Genomic DNA, 20,908 nt, shown 5'->3' with positions numbered 1-20,908 from the left:
ACCTCTACTCATTCACATAGGGTGGGGGCCGGTATCTGGGGGCCCTCTTATTAAAGAGGGCTCCGGGATTCCGCTAAGCCCCCTGCCCGCAGACCCTGGCAACCAACGACCAGGGTTGTCGGGAAGAGGCCCTTGTCCTCATAAACATGGGGACAAGGTGCTTTGGGGTGGGGGGACCGCAGGGCCCCCCCTTCCCCAAAGCACCCCCTATGTTGAGGGCACGCGGCCTGGTACGGCTCAGGAGGGGGGGGGCGCTCGTCCTCTCCCCCTTTCCCGACCGGCCAGGCTGCGTGCTCGGATAAGGGTCTGATATGGACATATGGTATGATCTGATATGGACCCCACGCTGTTTTTTCGGCATAGGGCTTCCCCTTTAAGTCCATACCAGATGACAGGGCCAGTGACGTGTCAATCTCGCCGCTGAAGGCGGAGACATTGACTTTCTATGCTAGTCCCGTCTAAAAAAAATGAACAGACTTTCCTCAGTGTGTGGGCAAGTCCGTTCATTTCAAAAGTCCGGCCTTAGTACGCCGGAAAAGTCCGGTTGTGTGTGGGCAGGTCGCTCATTCGGAATGTCCGGTGGATCTCTGCTTCAAAGTCCGGCGGTTTGTCAGTCAGACTAAGTCCACCGGATAGTCCGATAGTGTGTACGCGGCATAAGCGTATTATATGGTTTGGCTGGCTAAACTTGTGCATTTACATACATCTTCCCCTGCCTGTTTAAAATTGGGCAGTGATATCTATTTAATTAATTTTGACTGATATATGCATTTAAACTTTTTTAATAAACATTTTCAATGCCAGCCGGGCAATCACCGGGCCATAAAAGGACTGTGGTAATCTCAACTTGGTACTAACCAATGCACCTTCAATATTGGTCGATACCATCCACACCATCAAGGTATAATTAAGTTTATTGATTTTTGGAATGATAGCCATATGTTTTTTTTAGCACTTCAAGTACACATAATATGATTTGCCATAACAAACAACACTTTAAAAAAAAAAAAATGTTTCTTTTACTCACACCATTTCAATAAACCATTATTCGGCATTAATTATTTGTTATTGATACATGGCCCCATCACGGTGTCCTTCATTTTTCCACAGTTTGTTTGTGTGTTGGTTTGCGTTTCATTATTGTTCCAACACTATTTTACCCACCTATTCACATCCCCACCCAGCACAATTTGTATCCATTCAACCATACCTGCACATTCACCAGCATTCAGTAACACATTTTTTGATTCTCTCACATAGCTATAAACATTAGCCACTTACCACTTTGTCATCATTTAATCACCAATAATTAATATTTTTTTTAATCCACACCATTCACCTTCACAACTCATCACATATTTAATTCACTAACGACACATGATATTCTTGATTTAATATATGGTAATCTTTAGCATTATATATAATAAATGGGCAATTCCTATTTACCGTATTTATCGGCGTATAACACCCACCCCAAGTTTAGGAGGGAATTTAACTAGATGCTGACCGCCGGCCGTCAAATGATGGCCAGGCGGCATACCTATTGTGGCGGGAGGCCGTCATATGACGGCCTCCCGTTTAAACAGGGAATGCGCGCGATCGGGCGCGCGCATTCCTGTTTCTTCGGTGGCGGCGTGTCACGGAGACACCGCTCGCCACCGAAGGGGGTGAACAGCCATTGGTTATGGCTGTTTACCACGTGATCGGCCGTGATGAAGTCACGGCCGATCACAGATGGTCACACTCCGGCTGTGCACGGCGCATGTGCGCGATCGCGAGCGCGCTGCGCGTGCACGTCGGTGGCGACGTGTTCCGCGGGAACACTGCTCGTCACCGACGCTGGTAAACAGCCATTGGCCGGCTGTTTACCCACGTGATCGGCTGTGAAAGGATCACAGCCGATCACTAAAATGTAAACAAACCGCGGTAACGAGATGTTACCGGGTTGTTCTCCTCCTCACACACCGATCGTGTGTGAGGAGGAGATTGCGGTAACATCTCGTTACCGCCTAGTGTACACCAATCACACTGATTGCGCCCCCCCCAATAAAGAGGACCTGTCACCACCCCTCATAGTACCTGTCAATCACAGTCCATCAGAGTACCTGTCACAGTCCATCAGAGTATTTGAGTACCTGTCACAGTTCATCAGAGTATTTGAGTACCTGTCACAGTTCATCAGAGTATTTGAGTACCTGTCACAGCCAATCAGAGTACCCGAGTACCTGTCCCAGTCCATCTGAGTACCCAAGTACCTGTCCCAGCCCATCAGAGTACCCGAGTACCTGTCACGGCACATCAGAGTACCCGAGTACCTGTCCCAGCACATCAGAGTACCCGAGTAACTGTCACGGCCCATCAGAGTACCCGAGTACCTGTCACGGCCCATCAGAGTACCCAAGTACCTATCACGGCCCATCAGAGTACCCGAGTACCTGTCACGGCACATCAGGGTACCCGAGTACCTGTCACGGCACATCAGGGTACCCGAGTACCTGTCACGGCACATCAGGGTACCCGAGTACCTGTCACGGCCCATCAGAGTACCCAAGTACCTGTCACAGTCCATCAGAGTACCCGAGTACCTGTCACAGTCCATCAGGGTACCCGAGTACCTGTCACAGTCCATCAGGGTACCCGAGTACCTGTCACGGTTTAACAGTGTACCTGAGTACCTGTCACAGCCCATCAAAGTACCCGAGTACCTGTCACAGCCCATCAAAGTACCCAAGTACCTGTCACAGCCCATCAGAGTACCCGGGTAGCTGTCACAGCCCATCAGAGTACCTGAGTACCTGTCCCAGTCCATCTGAGTACCCGAGTACCTGTCACAGTTCATCTGAGTACCTGTCACAGTTCATCTGAGTACCCGAGTACCTGTCACAGTTCATCTGAGTACCCGAGTACCTGTCACAGTTCATCTGAGTACCCGAGTACCTGTCACAGTCCATATGAGTACCTGTCACTGCCCTTCAGAGTACCCAAATACCAGTCACCAAGCCATCAGAGTACCTGTCACCAGGCCATCAGAGTACCCGAGTACCTGTCACCAGGCCATCAGAGTACCCGAGTACCTGTCACCAGGCCATCAGAGTACCCGAGTACCTGTCACCAGGCCATCAGAGTACCCGAGTACCTGTCACCAGGCCATCAGAGTACCAGAGTACCTATCTCCAGCCCATCAGAGTACCCCAGTACCTATTTGCAGCCCTTTGCAGCCCATGTCTCACAGAATATACGTTGGGATGTTTGCTTTCCAAAATGGGGTCATTTTGTGCGTAATTTCACTGTCCTGGTGGTCCAGGACCTTCAAAAGTGTGATGGGTAGGAATGAAATGAGATGTGTAATTTATGCTCCTAGAACGCCTGAACGTACTGCTTCAATGTTCGGCCTCTCTATGTTGCCAGGCTGTGTAAAAGTCCTACACATGTGGCATCACCATACTCGGGAGGAGTAGCAGAATGTGTTTTGGGGTGTAATTTTTGCTATATACATGCTATGTGTTAGAAATATCTCATAAATTGACAATTTTGTGTAAAAAAAAATGCGTTTTAATTTTTTCCACATATTCCAAAAACTTCTGGAAAAAAATTAACCATTCAAAAGACTCATTATGCCTCACAGATTATATGTTGGGGTGTTTGCTTTCCAAAATGGGGTAATTTTATGGGCAATTCCATTGTCCGGGTACTCCAGGGCCTTCAAAATGTAATAGGTGGTTGAGAAATGAGATGCGTCATTTTTGCTCGTAGAACGTCTGAAGGTACTACATCAATCTTGGTGCTCTGTATGTGGCCAGGCTGTGTAAAAGTCTCACACATGTGGTATCGCCGTACTCGGGAAGAGTAGCAGAATGTATTTTGGGGTGTAATTTGTTGTATGCATATGTTGTGTGTGAGAAATAACCTGATAATATGACAATTTTGTAAAAAAAAAAAAATAATAAAAAAAATCTTCCTTTTGCAAAGAATTGTGGGAAAAAATGACAACTTAAAAAAACTCATCATGCTACTTACTTAATTCCTTGGAATGTCTACTTTGTAAAAAGGGGTCATTTGGGGGGTATTTGTACTTTCCTGACTTGTTAGTGTCTCAAGAAATGAGACTCACCTGATGTACTGAAGGCCTGATCAGATGTGATCAATTTTCAGCGATTGGCACCATAGTTTGTAGACTCTATAACTTTCACAAAAACCAAATAATATATACTAATGTGGGTTATTTTTACCAAAGATATGTAGTAGTATAAATTTTGGCCAAAATGTATGAAGAAAAATTACTAATTAGCAAAAATTTATGACAAAAACAAAGAAAAAGGCATTTTTTTCACAAAATTTACGTTTTATTTTATTTATAGCACCAAAAATAAAAAACTCACTAGTGATTAAATACCACTAAAAGAAAGCTCTATTTGTGTGGAAAAAAGGACGCAAGTTTCATATGGGTACAGTGTTGCATGACTAATTGTCATTCAAACTGTGAGAGCGCTGAAAGCTGAAAATTGGTCTGGTCAGGAAGGGGGTGTAACTGCACTGTATTGAGGTGGTTAAAAGAAAAAAACTTTTAGGAGGGAAGTTTAAGGAAAAAAACTTACATTTAAATGCCCATCAATGCAGCCTTGTCAGTGTCAATTGCAGCCTTGCATTGCAGCCTTATCAGTCATTTGCAGCCTTGTCAGTCATTTGCAGCCTTGTCAGTCATTTGCAGCCTTGTCAGTGATTTGCAGCCTTCCATTGCAGCCTTGTCAGTGATTTGCAGCCTTGCATTGCAGCCTTGTCAGTCATTTGCAGCCTTGTCAGTCATTTTCAGCCTTCTATTGCAGCCTTGCCAGTCATTTGCAGCCTCGTTAGTGTGTTTGCCTTTTAAAAATGGCGCCGGCGAGTTACAGAGCGGATATCCTGTGTATCTCGGTGGCGCTCGGTAGTTTTCAGCCATTCTCGGCCTTCGGGTATTTTCGCCCGCAATCGGCCGTTCTCGGCTATTTTCGGCCGTTCACGCCTATTTTCGGCCGCTCTCGGCGGCTTTCGGCTTTTCGAAAGCCGCCGAGAACGGCCGAAAATAGCAGAGAATGGCCATAGATAGCCGAAGATACCCGGAAGCCGCAGAGAGCCACAGAAGGGGATAGAAACAGTGGGGGGTCGGCATATAAAACGCACCCCTGATTTCCCCCTGATTTTAGGGGGAAAAAAGTGCGTGTTATACACCGATAAATACGGTAGATCAAATTTGAATTGAAATTCATGATACAATTGGATGACACTCATTGGAGTTTTTTTCCTGTAGGTGCCAGACATCCCTACCCTTCACCCCCCCCATGGCTGCTCCTTATGCCCCGTACACACGATCGGACGTGCCGGCAGACTTGGTCTGGTGGACCAGAATCCGTCAGACAATTCGATCCTGTGTGGGCTCCATCTGACTTTTTCTTCCCAAAAGTCAGACGGACCTAGAAATAGAACATGTTTTAAATCTTCCCTAAATCTTCCCGCCAGAAGTCCGCTGGACCCAGTTCCTATCAGGAAGCCCGTTTGTCTGTATGCTGGTCCAACTGACCAAATACGACGCAAGGGCAGCTATAGCACCTGCCCGCGAGGAATGTTTCCTATCGTGCTGCTTCTTGGCTGCAGGATACTGTACATCTTGCGCTCGCTGCAATAGGAAAAACACATTTTCCTATTGCAGCAAGCGTGAGAGATAGGCGGCAATGTCCCTTAGGTTTGGTATGGATTTTATTTGGCGCCCCCTATGCTGAAAAAATGTTGCGGGGGTCCCCCCAAAGTCCATACGAGACCCTTATCCTGAGCTGTGCCAGGCCGCGTTCCCTCAATATGGGGGGTGCTTTGGGGAAGGGAGCGCCCTGCGGCCCCCCCACCCAAAAGCACCTTGTCCCCATGTTGAAGAGGACAAGGGCCTCTTCCAGACAACCCTGGCTATTGGTTGTCAGGGTCTGCGGGTGGGGGGTTTATCGGAATCCAGGAGCCCCCTTTAATAAGGGGGCCCCCAGATCCCGACTCTCACCCTACCCATTCACATGGGGAAAAAAACACACTAGACGGGTTTTTAAAGTAATTTATTAGTCAGCTCCGGGGGTCTTCTTCCAACTTCGGGGGTCTCTTCCAACTTCTCTGTGTGTTCTTCTCCCGCTCTCTGGCCTCTTCTCCCGCTCTCCGGTTCTTCTGCCGGGCTCCTCTGCTATCTTCTGTTCTTTTACCGCTCTTTTTCTAGCAGTGGCCCGGCATTCTCCTTCGTCGTCGCCGTTTTCTTCTTCTTCTTCCTTCTTCTTCTGTTCTTCCGATGTTCACACAACGCTCTCTCCCGCTATAATGCCGTGGACACAGTGCGCGACGACTTATATAGGCATAAGGGGCTGGGTCACCAGGTGATGTCACGCGGTGACCTGCCCCTTATGACGTCACAGTCCCAGCATGCCCAAGGACTGTTCGGCGTTTGGTTAGTTTGTTCTGATCAGCCGACCTTTTGAAGCCATGTTGCACTTATGTACTCGTCATACAGTTCGTGCTGTGCAGGGGCTTGGTGTTGGAGTTCTTACTTTGACCCAAGCCCAGTCCATGAACAGTGTGGGGAAGAGTTCAAGGACCAAGAATTGGTTACTCCAGCGTTACCAATTCTCTCATGCTTCTGCTTCGTGAGATCCAAGAGAATATCCCAGATGATTTCAGGAATTTTCTCTGGATGACTGAGCCCATTTTTCACTGTTGGCTTTGCTCATCCCTTATAATAGCAGGCAGGAGACCTGAATGTGGAAAACTATCACTCCGAAGCAGAGGCTAGTCGCCGATGGGCGATGGGGAGAAGTCTGCAGGACCTCAAGCTCTCTACTGGCATCTCGCCCCCCCCCCCCCCCCACCCCCCCCAGGCTCTGGGGATCATTATTCCAGAGACCTGATCTGCTATTATTCAGGTCTTACAAAGGACTATATTAGCGTAAGTTTTATCCTTTAACATCACATTCTATGTATTTAATGTTTGCTAATGTTTTGTTTTTATTTCATCATTCCATAATTACCCTGATTGTAATATGCTGTGAATGTCCTTATCATGAACTAGATGTGACCAGAACTGTGTGACTGCGACAGAGTGAACCAGACGTAAATAGGTGAAGGTAAATTTATTAAAGTAAACGCATATAAATGTGAACACACCACCAATACAAACTGAGTGAACAAACCAAACAACCAAACAGTGAAGATAAACAAATAAACCAGCATATGTAGAAAAAGGGAGTACCAGAATCGTAGTCAAGCCAGGCCAGGGTCATAAATAGGAGGTCAGCAGATGAGGGGACAAGGAGAAAGGGAACAGGTTGTACCAGATACAGGAGGCAGGATGCAGGAAACAAGGATCAGGTATCAGGTATCAGGTATCAAACAGGCTGCAGGTCAGGGCACAAGGACAATACCAAGGCAAGGTGTGTGTGCACTTGCCGGGTATTTATAATGGCTGCTGTCAGTCATGTGACGCCTGACTGCAGAAGGTAATACCTGCTCCACAGTGCCAGGATCCCTCCGCTGGTGGACGCCAGTACTGCGGACCAAAGATTACATAATTCCAGCAGGAGACACCTGCTGGTGGATCTCAGTACTGCACGCCAAATTATCGATATTACCAGCGGAGGGAACCTTTCCTGACAGTCCTCTTTGTCCTTAATGCTCCTTTTTTGGCCTACATGCATATTTGCCTTCACTAACCTTTGCAGCATGCTATACTGGGCCCATACACACCTAGCCTAGTCACTTAACAATGTATTTTATCAGCTCCATTGTAGTGCTTTATCCTGAACACCCCCTATAATGTGTACAAATGTTATTAATGTCCTTAAATTCATGCAGAGTGTCAGAGGCTTTTTTTGGGCACACAAACTCATTTAGAACCCCCCCTAAAATTTGGACAATGGGCCATCAGAGTGGGTGAGGAATCTGATAAGTGGACCTTATTTTTTTGTCTTTAAATATGCTTTATCTTTATAATCAATGTTATACTGATATTGACCAAGAATGTTTGTGTCTAATCTGCTTGCAATGTTTTATGTGCAAAATTAAAAAAAAAAATTCTGTTTTGACTCCACAGTTTCCTTCAACGTCACAGGAATGGCAGACTGTGGCATCCCACTTTGCCCATCGTTGGGACTTTCCCAACTGCGGAGGGGCAATGGATGGGAAACATGTCCACATCGTCCCACGACCCCATTCAGAGTCATACTATTTTAACTAGTGGTGCACCGAATGGGTTTTTTGGTGCCGAAACCGATACCGAAAATCAAAAATACACTAGGCCGAAAACCGAAACCGATACCGAAACAGCACCGATACCGAAACATATTTAAAAAAAAATATTTTTATACAGGAGATGGTCAGAGACTGGGGACATGGTACAAGAGATGGTCAGAGACAGGGGACATGGTACAAGAGATGGTGAGAGACCGGGGACACGGTACAGGAGATGGTCAGAGACAGGGGACACGGTACAGGAGATGATCAGAGACTGGGGACACGGTACAGGAGATGGTCAGAGACTGGGGACATTGTACAGGACATGGTCAGAGACAGAGGACACGGTACAGGAGAGGATCAGAGACAGGGGACACGGTACAGGAGATGATCAGAGACTGGGGACACGGTACAGGAGATGGTCAGAGACTGGGGACACAGTACAGGACATGGTCAGAGACAGGGGACACGGTACAGGACATGGTCAGAGACAGGGGACACGGTACAGGACATGGTCAGAGACAGGGGACACGGTACAGGACATGGTCAGAGACAGGGGACACGGTACAGGACATGGTCAGAGACAGGGGACATGGTACAGGACATGGTCAGAGACAGGGGACACGGTACAGGAGATGGTCAGAGACAGAGGACACGGTACAGGAGATGGTCAGAGACAGAGGACACGGTACAGGAGATGGTCAGGGACAGATGACACGGTACAGGAGATGGTCAGAGACAGAGGACACGGTACAGGAGATGGTCAGACTGGGGACGTGGTACAGGAGATGGTCAGAGACTGGGGACGTGGTACAGGAGATGGTCAGAGACTGGGGACGTGGTACAGGAGATGGTCAGAGACAGGAGGACATGGTACAGCAGATGGTCAGAGACAGGGGGACGTGGTACAGGAGATGGTCAGAGACAGAGGACGTGGTACAGGAGATGGTCAGAGACAGAGGACGTGGTGCAGGAGGCGTCCCCCATTGCAGGCCAGTGTCCCCCATTGCAGGCCAGTGTCCCCCATTGCAGCCAGTGTGCCTGTGTCCCATTGCAGCCAGTGTGCCCCATTGCAGCCAGTGTGCCCCATTGCAGCCAGTGTGCCTGTGTCCCATTTTGCAGTCAGCCTGTGCAGGGAGGAGAGCCGCTTCCGCCGCCTGTTTGATCACAGCGCCAGGAACATCACAGCTTACATTTCAATAGCTGTGTGTTCCCGGCCATGCGCCGTCACACACAGCCCCTCCCCCTTGTCCGGGCACTTTGATAGACAGATCATCCGTCCAATCCTGCGGATGATCTGTCTATCTAAGTGCCCGGACAAGGGGGAGGGGCTGTGTGTGACGGCGCGCGGCCGGGAACACACAGCTATGGAAATGAAAGCTGTGATGTTCCCGGCGCTGTGATCAAACAGGCGGCGGAGGCGGCTCTCCTGCGCTATATAGCCACGCCCCATATTCGTCTCCATTATAGGCCGTTTTTCTCTTTCGGCAAATTGCTGAAAAGGGCATTTTCGGGCGATATGTTTTGGCGGCCGAAATTTCGGTGCATCCCTAATTTTAACTATAAGGGATTTCATAGTATTGTGTTGATGGCGGTGGTGTTGGTGAAATACGAGTTTCTCTATGTGGACATGGGGAAGAATGGCAGGATGTCTGATGGTGGAGTTTTTTGCCCAGACCAAATTCTACCGACGTCTCCAGAGCGGTGGTTTGGGATTGCCATCTGTGGAAGAGAACATTGAAGGACTTCCGTTTGTTTTTATTGCTGATGAAGCATTTGGTCTGGGTGATCACGTGATGAGGCCATTCCCCCAGAGGACCCTCACCCAGAGAAGAGAGTTTTTAATTACCAGCTGGCCAGAGCCCGAAGAGTGGTGGAGAATACCTTTGGGATAATGGCCAGCCGCTTCTGCCTATTTCTAATGACAATGAACCTGGTGCAGTACAAACTGAACCGCATTGTTTTATGCTTCTGCATCCTGCACAACTTTTTAAAAAGAAATGCTCCAAATTATATAGCCTCAGTTGGCCCTGAGGCCAGACTTCGGGAACCAACACTGATGGCCCTGGAAGTTATCCGTCCTGGCTTGCCCCCCCAAAACGTCAGTGAAGTGCATGAAAAATATGTGAAATATTTTACGGGTAGGGGGGCCATTGCTATGCCAGCTAATTTGTAAATATTTTTTAAATAAAAAAAAATTGATCTGATAAAATCTTGATTTGGATTTACTGCTTGTGTTTCTTTTATCTGTCTCCTAGGTTCACCTAGTGCACTTTTGGTGCCAAGTGGTTTTCACATTATTTAAATAACACCCATTGTCACTGTAAACACCAACTTAATACAAAAAGTGCTATTGGGCATTGAAAGAAGCCACACATTGTTGAGTAGAAAGTCTTTTACTCTGTGCACATTCACATATGCATTTTATAAAACATTTGGCGGTAAAAAAAATCTATTTTTTCAAAGTTTTACCTTGACATTTAAAAAAAAATACAGAAACAGGCATGTTTCCAAACATAACATACACAACTGTGGAACTTACAAAGTTCAACATTGCAAAAAAGAAGGCAATATCAGACATTTTAAAGTGTGAAAAAGGTCTTGATCTTGCCTTCATCAGATGGGCTGAAGTCACCCCTGTAAAAGCCAAATTTAGAAGATGCACAAAAATTGTGAGTCAAAATGGGGATTTCCTTTCTGATCCAATACCTAATGTCAACATGTGCTATCTCCATCATGGGGGATCAATGGAAGTGTTTTGGGGGTGCAACCACTTCTTCTCACCTACTAGAGTTGGGGTGAAGGGGTTGCAACCAAAAAACATGTACACTGGAATCCCCTGATGGCAGATAGCACATGTTGATACAATGTGTGCATCTTTTAAATTTGGCTTTTAAACTGTATTAAAACTTTAGATAAAATTTGTAGAGACAAAATGAATCTTTTTAGGATTTAGATTCTCCCTAATACATCAATCGTGTTCTTCAGTCTTTGTTCAATCTCCTTGGTTTTCTCTTTGATAAAGTCCAAATCCCGACTACAAGATATGATTTCCTGGATAAGCTGCTGTGCACTGTCACTGGTGAAATGACTGGATTTTGGTACCACAACCTGAACATCACCTAAAATAAAAATACACACCATGTATTAAAAATATAAATATGCAGGCAAACATCTATTACCTGAATCTGTGGTGTCTGACACTGACCTGTTGTGATGCCAAATTCCAGCACATCTTCCACCTCTCCTTCCTCCACATCCTGAGGTACCACAATACTCTGCTCCCCTTCTTGAGGAGGTGGGGGGTTCATGTTGTCCTCTGATGGAGCAAGTCTTTTCTCCCCCATGAGAATGAAACAAAAGGTATACTTAGCACACAGATATTTGTGGCCAGAAATATGACTGTGAAACATAGCTTGGAAGTAGTGTACAATTGTCTGTTTGGGCAAAGTTACAAGTTGAAGACATGATTAATTCCCTTAACCAAGCTGGAATACTTACTTTTTTGGAAAAGTTTCACACATGGTGACACCCCAAGTATCCACTGAAGCACCTGTGTGGGTCGCCCTAAAAAATGTGTTCTGGTGTCCCACACTAGTGCTCCTGAGTCCAGATGTGTAAACAGCTGCTGAGTGTCCTCTCCTTACATTCCACTGAATCAAGTTTGCAATTCATTCTAGTTTCAAAGACATCTAGACAACAATGTCCTCAACTTCTTTTAATACAAATTAGCATGACCAAATGTAGTTAACCCTGTATCTGCTAAAAACATTGTATTTAGTTGGCAAATGAATGATGTTTCCTACGAACGATTACTGTGCCCACAAACATGAAGAAAAGAAAGTAAAGAAAAGCACATGGAACAGCATGCAAGTTAATAATCATAATAGTAACACACAACAAGTACTTACTTTTTTGAAGCTCTTTCTTTATCCTTCTGTACTGATCCTGCTCCCTTAATTTTAGGTCTGACCAGAGTTTCCTTAATTGCCTCTTGGATCATCGCATCCCAAATTTCCGCCGCAGACTCTTCACCACTTTCATCATGATTTTGGCTTTTCGCAGATTGGGGTTTGGGTAAGGTCCATTCTTGCCATCATAGTCGGCCCTCTTCAATATGTGGACCATCTCCACCATGTCTTCAAAGGACATATTGGAGGCCTTAAATTGGTTGTAAACCCTTACAACACACTTTGACCTACAGGTAAGCCTAGATTAAGGCTTACCTGTAGGTCCAAGAAATATCTCCTAAACCTACACGGTTTAGGAGATATTTGCCGAAAGACAGGCACCGCTGTCTCCGGCGTATGCGCCGTAGACAGCGGCGCGCAGGCGCACTGAGCGCGCCGCAGTCAACGGCGATATGCCACGAGTGGCGGCTCCTGTGCGCATGCGCAGGAGTGACATCATCGTGGCTTTGCCAAATGACAGCGGCGGATGGCGAGACTCACCGAGAAGATGGATGCGCTGGACTACAGGGGACAGCGGTGACTTCGCTGGCTCCTGTGTGCGATGCATAGTAGTCCATTATGCTTTACCTTTGCAGGGAATGAAAGAGAAAGTAAACCCATCAGGTTTACTTCCTCTTTAAACCTCCTCCTGGATCAGGATGTTTTAGCCTCTGGGCTTTCCTCCTCGTTACTACTAGTAGTAGTGACCACCTGCTGCGCCTCCGCCATGTTCCTCTCCCACTGCAATGAAAGAGACGGGGCAGGGAATCTTCGTGAAAGAACGTCAGGGGCGGGCGGAGTTTTGCACATGCGCAGTGTATATAGAGTCAAGACGCGTGTGTCGCACGTACATTCGGTGTGCTGAGGAAGGAGGATGAACGTTCTAACGAAGGTAACATCTTAACTTTGGTACATCAGTGGCCTATACTGATTCTAGATTGAAGCCTATATTGGGATAAGATTAGGAGAGTTTAGCCTGATATTTAATGTTTTTGTCTTGTGTTTTGTCTTGAAGCAAATATGAAACAATTCAAAGACCCTGAATTCATGGGCCACTTCATTTACATATACATGGATATGCAAAATTTTTGGGAGGTTAAAAACCCCTTATATTGAAATAAACCAGCTAGGAAGACATCGCTGGAGAAACTGCTGGATTATGTGAAGACGCAGGTCCCCGACGCAGACATCAAGTTTGTGGATAGGAAAATTGGTAGCTTGAGAAGCACATATAGGAAGGAGTTTAATAAGGTCCAGGCTTCCATTAGATCAGGAGCTGCAGCAGAGGATGTGTATGTACCCAGTCTGTGGTACTACAGCAGGATGCCATTTCTGGAAGTTCAGATGGAAGCCAGAGAATCACTTTTTACACTTCCATCCACCCTTCCCTCAACCCCAGCTGAGGCTTTGAGGACCAACCTGGGCCTTCCATCCTGGAAGAAGTTGAGGAGCCCAGTACGAGCCAGGTATAGTATTTTTTTTCACATATTTATTGTCCGAAAATTATTGTTGTTAACTAGATGTTATTCTTGCTAACAAATGAATGATTTAACAAAAAGTGTTTGACATATCAATTGACAGTAGGGGCCAAAAAATCAGTGTGACAAGAATGAAAAATAATGGGATTCAATTTGCAACAGTCATGAGCTGAAATTTGGGTGTGATTGATGAACCAAAAACTAAAACTATGTCCCTTTTTCATACACAGGTATACTTCAGCCAGGACGAGGCTCTGGAAAGTGTCAGCCAGGAGGTGGCAGGGCCCAGTAGCCTCACCCAGTACCACAGCCTCACCCAGTACCACAGCCTGGGGACATATATGTCACCTGCTGCTGTTCATGATCTCTGGGAGTCCTAGACCAGATTGTGCTCCCCATTAGTGATGGACGAACTTCCGACAGGACGTTTTCGCGAACGCGGACCGCGAATGCGGCCAATAGTTCGCGAACCGGAACGTTCGCGGCGGGCCCCATTGACTTCAATGGGAGGTGAACTTCGCAAACCTACAGGTCAAATTTGCAGCCACAAAATAATAAATAGCTGTGCAAACATAGTCCCACCACATGGCCAATGACATAACACATGGATGAGGTGAATCTGGGATCGACAACTACAAGCATTCTTTTTTTATATGGGAAATTGTTGTGACAATTCAGGACTGTGGAGCGCATGAAAGCAATGGAGGAGGGAAGGTCAGGGACCAGGGTAGGCAAAGAAGAGGGTGCAGGAGAGGATCACCAGCAGCGTGACATACAGCAATGACACCTGCACCGTGATAGAGTCATCTGACACCTGCACCGTGATAGAGTCATCTGACACCAGCACCATGATAGAGAGCACTGACATCAGCAGCGTGACATAAAGCACTAACACCAGCACCGTGATATACAGCACTGACAGCAGCACCGTGATAGAGAGCACTGACATCAGCAGCGTGACATAAAGCACTAACACCAGCACCGTGAAATACAGCACTGACAGCAGCACCGTGATAGAGAGCACTGACATCAGCAGCGTGACATACAGCAATGACACCTGCACCGTGATAGAGTCATCTGACAACAGCACCGTGATATAGAGCACTGACATCAGCAGCGTGACATAAAGCACTAACACCAGCACCGTGATATACAGCACTGACAGCAGCACCGTGATAGAGAGTACTGACATCAGCACCGTGATATACAGCACTGACACCTGCACCGTAAGCAGCCCCAGGAGGAAGTCAGCATAGCACAGGGATGGTGGGAGCCCCTCATAATGAGCATAGCACAGGGATGGTGGGAGCCCCTCATAATAAGCAGCCCCAGGAGGATGTCAGCATAGCACAGGGATAGTGGGAGCCCCTCATAATAAGCAGCCCCAGGAGGATGTCAGCATAGCACAGGGATGGTGAGAGCCCCTCATAATAAGCAGCCCCAGGAGGATGTCAGCACAGCACATGGATGGTGGGAGCCCCTCATAATAAGCAGCCCCAGGAGGAAGTCAGCACAGCACAGGGATGGTGGGAGCCCCTCATAATAAGCAGCCCCAGGAGGAAGTCAGCACAGCACAGGGATGGTGGGAGCCCCTCATAATATGCACAGCAGAGGTACAGCCCCAGGAGGATGTCAGCACAGCACAGGGATGGTGGGAGCTCCTCATAATAAGCAGCCCCAGTAGAAATATGACACCGCTCAACCTCTTCAAAGAGGAGGGTACAGGCATATAGTACGGTGTGCTTTTTTTGGACAAGGAAGTGAGCCAAATGAAGAAAGAAGGTCTCTGTGCTCGATTAAAAAAATAGTTTATAGACATATACATTGTCTACTGGTCACATGTTTTGAATTCCTCCGAGATCCATGCCTCATTCATTTTTAGAAATGTGAGGTAGTTAACACTGTCGTGAGCTAGGCGAGTACGCTTATCAGTCGCGATCCCCCCTGCTGCGCTGAAAGTCCTTTCGGACAGGACACTGGATGAGGGGCAAGCCAACAGTTCGATTGCAAATTGGGCAAGCTCTGGCCAGAGGTCAAGCCTGCCCACCCAGTAGTCCAGGGATTCATCACTCCTCAGAGCGTCCACATCGCCTGTTAACCCGATGTAGTCGGACACCTGACGGTCTAGGCGTTCCCTGATGCTGGATCCGGATGACACCTGTCGATGGGTCGGCTGAAAGAATGACCTCATATCCGAAGTCACCAACACATCTTCAAACTGGCCTCTTCTTGCAGGTGCTGTTGGATTGGTACCCGCAATTCCTTCTCTGGGAGTGGGAATTGCTTCTCTGCCAGCGCACACAAAAGCAGAATGCAGCATTTCTCGAAGCAAGGCCTGGAAGTGCTCCATTCTGCCAGCCCTCTGTGACAGCGGTAACATTTCCGCCATTTTGTGTTTGTACCGGGGGTCTAAGTACGTTGCCACCCAGTACTGGTCCTTGACCCTTATGCTTTTTATACGGGGGTCCCTATTAAAACACTGGAGCATGAAGGCCCCCATTTGCACAAAAGTGGAAGCGGTGTGGTGGCCTGACTCCTGCTCATCATCCAGGATAATGTCGTCCTCTTCATTCTCCTCTCCCCATCCACGCACAACAACAGGGATCCCAGAAAGGTTTAAAGCATGCTCTTCTTGCTCCTCCTCATCCGCCCCGGCACCATCCTCCTCTGACTCCTCTTCAGACTCCGGTTGTTGACTTGTCTCAAATAGACTAGCCCCCCCCTGGGAATTCATCCAGCATTGCGACTTCCTCATCTTCCCACTCCTGCTCCTCCACAGCTTGATCAATGACACGACGCAATGCACACTCCATAAAGAATGCATAAGATACCATGTCACTGATGGCGCCATGACTGCGACTGAACAGTTTGGTGATCTCCTCAAATGGCCGCAGAAGTCTGCATGTGTCGCATATGAGCAGCCACTGGCGCGGTGTTAGCCACTGATCTGCCTGTGAACGCAAAGCTGAAAGGAGTGCCGGGCCAGTGGGGCTCTTGAATTCCAGGCACAACAGACGCAGCACGGCATGGCAACGTCTCACCTGGCATGTCGAATAGGTTCTGGGGAGCTTGGGCGGTGCAGCGGAAGAGACGCTAGCAGCGGAAAAGGAGGAGTCAACCGAGGAGGAGAGGGAGGAGGATGGAGTAGGAGGAGGAGGAGAAGAAGAGTCAGGCCTGCATGCAATCCGTGGCGGTAAAACCAAATCTACACGGGTGCCACGGGTTACATGCTTGACGGCCGTCAGAAGGTTCACCCAGTGGGCAGTAAAAGTGATATACCTTCCCTGCCCGTGTTTGCTAGACCACGTGTCTGTGGTCAGATGTATCTTGGCACCGACACTGTGTGCCAGAGATACATTCACTTGCCGCTGAACATGGCCATATAGCTCTGGGATGCCCTTCTCTGAGAAATACTTCCTTCCTGGGGCTTTCCATTGTGGTGTTCCAATGGTCACAAATTTGCGAAAGGCCTCCGAGTCCACCAGTTTATATGGCAGTAGTTGGCGGGCTATGAGTTCTGACAAGCCAGCCGTCAACCGTTGGGCAAGAGGGTTATCCGGCGTCATCATTTTTTTACGCTTGAACATTAGGCCCACGGAAGCCTGCCTTTTTGCAGAAAAACGTGAGCTTGGCGTGATGGAAGGTAGAGTGGAGGACAATTGTGAGGAGAGAGGAGAAGGAGAAGTAGAAGACGAGGCTGGATGGTGAGAGCCTGGAGTGTGGCTTTGTGTGTTCCGTTGCTCCCACTGGGCTCGGTGATGGCTGCTCATGTGCCTTCTTAAGGCAGTCGTCCCTAGGTGAGTGTTGGGCTTACCGCGACTAATGCTTTGACTGCAAAGATTGCAGATGGCAACGCTATTGTCAGCAGCGGACACGTTAAAAAAAGCCCACACTGCAGAGCCATGTGCCGGTGTCCTGGGAGCACCAGATGTGACCGTACATGGTCGATGACTCGCTCCTGATACATTTGCAGTCTGCTTTGTCCCTCCTGTGCAATGTAAGTTATTCCTGCTTCTCCTCCCTATCTGCTGGTCCATATCTCCCTCTGAACTCCTCTTCCTCTCTTGTGGGCACCCACGTGACATCACTAGACACGTCATCATCGACGTCACCTTCCCCACCGCTATAAGTAGAGATCTCGGAGTAGGCAGCAACACCGGGGACCAACCTCCTCCTTGGGCTGATCTGGGTACTGTCGTCAGACTGTTGAGTAGCGGTTGTTGCTACCTCCTCTTCCTGATCCAATACCAAGAATGGCTGCGCATCAGAAATGTCTTGATATGGATCGGAAAATAATTCCTGTGACTCAAGCGGAAGGTATGTGGTGGTGGTGGTGTTGGTGGTAGTGTCTTTGGGGGTGCACATAGCATAGAGTGAAGAAGAGGGTGCAGATCGAGAGGATGAGGAGGGTGCAGAAGAGTAAGGCTGAGTGAGCCACTCAACCAAGTCTGGTGCGTCCTTTAAAGTAATTGAACGCACCTTCTGCAACTTCCCACTTTGGCTCAAGCCTGTTGCTCCTGCCTTACCCCTACCACCCCTGCGAAAGGGCCTGCCTCTTCCTCTGCCTGTCATTTTTTAAATGACCCTGTGACAAAACTCTCAGTCCCTATACCAATGAAGGACTGCTGCAGTATAGGGCAGCGGTCAGCAGTAGTGCACCTCAACCCTATGTATTGTGGACGTATACCAGTCCTTATAGAATAGCAGACTGTACCTCACTCAACCCTATGTACTGTAGTACCCTATACCTTACCAGTCCTTATAAGGACCTTTGTGTAACAAGTAGGTTGTGTGAGACTGATTAGCAGACTGTACGTCAGTCCCTATACCGATGAAGGACTGCTGCAGTATAGGGCAGCGGTCAGCAGTAGTGCACCTCAACCCTATGTATTGTGGACCTATACCAGTTCTTATAGAATAGCAGACTGTACCTCACTCAACCCTATGTACTGTAGTACCCTATACCTTACCAGTCCTTATAAGGACCTTTGTGGAACAAGTAGGTTGTGTGTGACTGATTAGCAGACTGTACGTCAGTCCCTATACTGATGAAGGACTGCTACAGTATAGGGCAGCGGTCAGCAGTAGTGCACCTCAACCCTATGTATTGTGGACCTATACCAGTCCTTATAGAATAGCAGACTGTACCTCACTCAACCCTATGTACTGTAGTACCCTATACCTTACCAGTCCTTATAAGGACCTTTGTGGAACAAGTAGGTTGTGTGTGACTGATTAGCAGACTGTACGTCAGTCCCTATACCGATGAAGGACTGCTGCAGTATAGGGCAGCGGTCAGCAGTAGTGCACCTCAACCCTATGTATTGTGGACCTATACCAGTCCTTATAGAATGGCATACTGTACCTCACTCAACCCTATGTACTGTAGTACCCTATACCTTACCAGTCCTTATAAGGACCTTTGTGGAACAATTAGGTTATGTGTGACTGATTAGCAGACTGTACGTCAGTCCCTATACCGATGAAGGACTGCTGCAGTATAGGGCAGCGTCAGCAGTAGTGCAACTCAACCCTATGTATTGTGGACCTATACCAGTCCTTATAGAATAGCAGACTGTACCTCACTTAACCCTATGTACTGTAGTACCCTATACCTTACCAGTCCTTATAAGGACCTTTGTGGAACAAGTAGGTTGTGTGTGACTGATTAGCAGACTGTATGTCAGTCCCTATACCGATGAAGGACTGCTGCAGTATAGGGCAGCGGTCAGCAGTAGTGCACCTCAACCCTATGTATTGTGGACCTATACCAGTCCTTATAGAATGGTACACTGTACCTCACTCAACCCTATGTACTGTAGCACCCTAGACAGACCAAGTTACCAGTCCTTATAAGGACCTTTGTGGAACAAGTAGGTTGTGTGTGACTAATTAGCAGACTGTACGTCAGTCCCTATACCGATAAAGGACTGCTGCAGTATAGGGCAGCGGTCAGCAGTAGTGCACTTCAACCCTATGTATTGTGGACCTATACCAGTCCTTATAGAATGGCAGACTGTACCTCACTCAACCCTATGTACTGTAGCACCCTAGACAGACCAAGTTACCAGTCCTTATAAGGACCTTTGTGAAACAAGTAGGTTGTGACTGATTAGCAGACTGTACATCAGTCCCTATACCGATAAAGGACTGCTGCAGTATAGGGCAGCGGTCAGCAGTAGTGCACTTCAACCCTATGTATTGTGGACCTATACCAGTCCTTATAGAATGGCAGACTGTACCTCACTCAACCCTATGTACTGTAGCACCCTAGACAGACCAAGTTACCAGTCCTTATAAGGACCTTTGTGAAACAAGTAGGTTGTGACTGATTAGCAGACTGTACATCAGTCCCTATACCGATGAAGGACTGCTGCAGTATAGGGCAGCGGTCAGCAGTAGTTCACCTCAACCCTATGTATTGTGGACCTATACCAGTCCTTATAGAATAGCAGACTGTACCTCACTCAACCCTTTGTACTATAGCACCCTACACCAGGTTATTACCAGTCCTTATAAGGACCTTTGTGGAACAAGTAGGTTGTGAATGATTAGCAGACTGCAGCAGAAGGGCAGCAGTCAAGTATAATATTCTTTCTATATTTGGAAGAAAGAATATTATACGTGTACAAGCCTATTACCATACCACTGATACCAGTCCTGAAAAGAACCTTTGTGGACCTAATATAGTAACAGCTACTGATTAAACTGACCCTCACTGCCTCACACACTGCTTCCTGCCTGTCCCTATATAAACTGACAAAACAGAGGCTACTGGAACAATAACTGGAATAGCACTTTTGTGGACCTGATAGTAACAGCTAATGACTAAACTGACTGTCCCTACAGCAGACACACCGTCCTGTCCCTTTCTCTAAACTGACAAAAGACACTCAGGCTTCTGCAACAATCAGTAGCACAGCAAACCTATATACACCTAACACCTAAACCAGACCTGAAAAGAACTTTTGTGTACCAAATAGCTAGCGATTTGGGTCACTGCAATCTCTCCCTGCTCCACACAGCAACCTCTCCCTATAGTGACAGAAGAAAGAATGTAAAATGGCCGCCGGATCGGGTGTATTTATAAGTTAGGGGGAATGTCCAAGTGTCCATGTGCTGTAATGTCTCAATTGGCTGTCCTGTACCCCATGATGGATGTGTCATCATAGGTCAAAGTTCTTTTACACAGTAAACACGGAAGTCCACTGGGCGAACGGCGGCAATAGTCCGCCGATCGGGCGGACCGCG

This window comes from Lithobates pipiens, unplaced genomic scaffold (genome assembly GCF_037356315.1).
Source record: "Lithobates pipiens isolate NorthernLeopardFrog02 unplaced genomic scaffold, aLitPip1_a1.2 Scaffold_18, whole genome shotgun sequence".
NCBI classification, from domain to species: Eukaryota; Metazoa; Chordata; class Amphibia; order Anura; family Ranidae; genus Lithobates; species Lithobates pipiens.
This window is presented reverse-complemented; position numbering follows the sequence as displayed.